Genomic DNA, 3,826 nt, shown 5'->3' with positions numbered 1-3,826 from the left:
CAAGGAAGGGACATACAGAACGTCATCCAGGCCAACTAAACGTTCATAGTAATCATTTCCAAAACTGAGTCTCGTCTTCAGTACCAATGAATCGCGATGGGTAGCAAAGACCGTTTTTCCATCTCCCAATACGATGTCTCTAGGAGCGATCTTTTCACATCCGCGAAGCAAGTCCTTACGCAGAACCATGTGGTCTGATGCACCCGAGTCAAGAAGAAATACATCTCGCTGGTCGTTTCCGAGGTTCGTTCTTGCGCTGAATTTCTTAGCTGTTTGCGCAGAGAGTTTTAGCGAGGAACAGTGTGGTACCGTCGATCCTCCGGTGTGGATCGGGGTACAGACTCGGGTTCTGTAGCCCGAGTCTCTCCGGGGAGACCAGTCCCGTGAAGGGACAGCGCAGTAGAAACACTGCAACAGCATAGACCGGGAAAGTTGTGGTAGGGGGCAGAGAAGAGAAAAAGGCAAAGAAGGGTAGATTGCCGTAAGGATAGCGAACCAGGGAAATAGGGACAGCTGTAGGGATAGCCAACCTGTCAGAAAGAGGAAGAGGAAAGGAATCGCGCAATATGACACGCGTACGTAAGACCCGAAGGAAGGAAGCAACCTGAAAGGGGGACCCCCGGGTGTGGGGGCGTACCAGAGACTCGTCCTAGTGGCTCCAAGATCCATAGAACGGGGGGTGATTGCTTGCTTTACGAAGGGGGAGGTGGCACCGGCGGGTTGGGTAAAGTACCGCCAGTGACGCTGTACTATAATTACAGTTTAGCTACTGTAAGGAGTGGGCTTACAGCCACTACTCTCGGATTGGATCAGCGACACGGTTGGATCCAGAACCAGATCCGAGTATGCCACCTGTACACCTGTAACACCCTACCGCTACCATATGTATTGTACCACAAACAGTGTCGACAGGGTGCGTCGACTACTGTGGAAACTTCTGCATGAGCTCTAACTTCTACAGAGGCAGTTTCCTTTGAGCCTGCATCATTTTCTATGACAGGGGAGTCAGGTGCGCTCCTCTGAACGTGCCCTCCATGTTCTTTGCGGGCAATCAGAAGCCTTGCCTGCTGCGTGGATCCCATGCCTGTCTCCGAGTGTCTGCCGAGCTCATCATCAAAGGCCATATGCCTTCGCACGAAACGATTCCTACTGTCCTTCAGATGACAGTCTTTCGCTAAATGCCCGATCTTCCGGCATTCATAGCAGCGTCGCTTCTCAGTTTTGTTCTGTGAGTATTTTCTTCCACGATGGAAGTGATGACGGGCTTCCCTTTCTGCTGTGAGCGCTTTTCCCTCATCCGTAGTCTTCTTTCCTTTCGAACTTCCTGAACGAAGGAGCTGTTCTTCGTACTCCTGAAGCAGCCTGGCCGTGACTGTCTCCCAATCCAGCTTTTCTTGGATCGTTTGCAATGACGCAAAGACATGAAAAAAGGACGACTTGTTCTTGTCACCAAATGATGCAAGCACCATTGCCACCTGCAAATCTTCAGCTTTCTCACTCTTCATTGCCGCGAGGCGGTTGAAGATTTCTTCAAATGCATCATGTAGTCCTGCATGGGTTGCCCCGTGTAGCTCATGCGAGCCAACTTCGACTGCATTTGTACCTTTGTCGCAGTGTTAGATACTGCGTATCTCCCCCGAAGGCGAACCCACTTTCGATACGGATTCTCCTTAGCGCTCAGGCAGAGCCTCAGCGGTCGATCTCCCATTCCTTGAATCAGTACAGCACGCGCAATGGCTTTGTCTTTTCTCTGCCCCTCGGTCAGATTTCCATCTTCTGCAGTGCCCAGAATGTCAGATTCTACAACATACAGTACCTCTTTCGCTTGGAGGGCTGCCTCCGTTCGCGCTTGCCAGAGGTGAAAGTCTTCACCAGGCTTTCCGAAATACCTGTAGACCTTTTTGCTGTCCTCCATTACTTCTGGAAAAGGATGGAAAGACGACGATATGAGCACGGAGCTTATGACCCACGTGAGTGTAGTCCTCACGTAACAGTCGTACAATGACAAGGGAAAGGGGGGAAGAGAAATTAGATGCAAAAGAAAATGAAGAGCAGGTAGCGGGTAATTTTAACAAGGAGCGTGGGATGGGCCCATAACCCTTTGGTCGTGGGTTTGAACAGGGTGCTTGTTGAAAGTGGAATTGAACAGTAAGATGAGAGTATCTTCTTCCACACTCGTGGTTTATTCGGATAGAAGCATTTAAGTACATACTAAGGACTCAATAAACCTGTCAAAACTCAAGGTCAGTATGTGCTGAGCGGTGATGCAGAACGACAACTTGACAGGGACTGATTCTGCACCACCCAATTCAGAGAAGTAAATCACTATAAAATACACATCAGTATAATAGACACGGTAGCCGCTAATCTCCTTACTCAATCGATTTCTAACGAGATTATTTCACACCAGTACAGTATTGATGTGCCAATTCAAATACCTCACCACTTACTCACCTCACGTGGTGTGTTCGTGGAAGTGCGCGACCGGGGCACCGACATCAAAGATAGCATGGAACGTGCCATTTCCATGAAAGTGCGATTGAGTGTCTCTGAGACACCATTTTGCTGCGTCGTATACGGTGCGGACGACTCCCACTCTATTCCTTCTTTCTCAAGGTATTTTAACATGCCTAGCTATTCTCCGCCATTATCAGAGTATATCAATTTGATTTTGCAGTCGTACTTCCGTTCAAATTTGGCTTGGAATGATTTGAAACATATCAATTTGATTTTGCAGTCGTACTTCCGTTCAAATTTGGCTTGGAATGATTTGAAACATTCCAGTGCTTCCCTTTTAGTCGCCATAACGAAAACATCCTTAAAAGAGGAGAAATAATCACTAAACGTTATGAAGAATGACTTGCCGCCCAAACTTGGAATTGGAAGTGGACCACATACATCAGTAAAACTCACTTCTCCCGGTTTTGTCGCTGTATCGTTCCTGGCGTATAATGATAGTCGAGACTGTTTCCCTTCCACACACGAGACACAGGCTACATCATTCTGAGGAGTGTCTGTGAAAGCTTTCCCGGTCACTGCCCCACGCTTTTCCATTTCTTTCAATGTCCGAACGTAAACATGACCAAACCTCCAATGCAGAAGCTCTTTTCCCGCAGTGCTTCCCACTGCAATGTCTGCCTTTTCCTCTGTTACTATATCTTTGAGAATATACAGACCATCTTCGAGTTGTGCAGTACCAATAGGTTCGTCTTTCATTGATATAGTGCAAAGTCCTTTACTGAATTGCGTTTCGTATCCATCTCCGTATCCATATATATAAAATGAGCCTTTCTGATTTGATTTGATACTGTTCCCATCACCAAGCGTGATTATTCTCGTCTGTGAATTCACAATCTTATCAAAAAGGCTATGATCTGACATCACATGGTTACTCACACCGGAGTCAACCACGGCATACTTCTTTGAGGTTTTTCCTTCTCTAGAGAGAAGAGCCTTCTCCTTACTTCCAATGTCAAAGCTATTCGTATTTCCAGGGGCACTGTGCTCTTTTCTCTTGCAGTGCTTAGTCGTGCTTGCCCGACATTGGCGCTTGAAGTGGCCATATTTACCACATTCGTAACACTGGAGGTGAGCCTTGGTCTTTAAGTCTTTTGGCTGATAGGTATATCGTTTTGTAGGACCCTTCCAAGATTTCTCTCGCAATTCAAAGAACTGTATTCTTGCAGCAGGCGTGCAGTTGCTTTCTACCAAGAAAGATCCTTATCTGACATAGTCTGTAATGCTGTGATTACAGCTCCGTACGAAGAATCGGAGGTCCTGCCGAAACGAGCAAGCAATATCGCTATTTGCATTGATTCGGCCACGG

Source organism: Chondrus crispus, genomic scaffold, assembly GCF_000350225.1.
Source record: "Chondrus crispus Stackhouse genomic scaffold, scaffold_86, whole genome shotgun sequence".
Lineage (NCBI taxonomy): Eukaryota > Rhodophyta > Florideophyceae > Gigartinales > Gigartinaceae > Chondrus > Chondrus crispus.
This window is presented reverse-complemented; position numbering follows the sequence as displayed.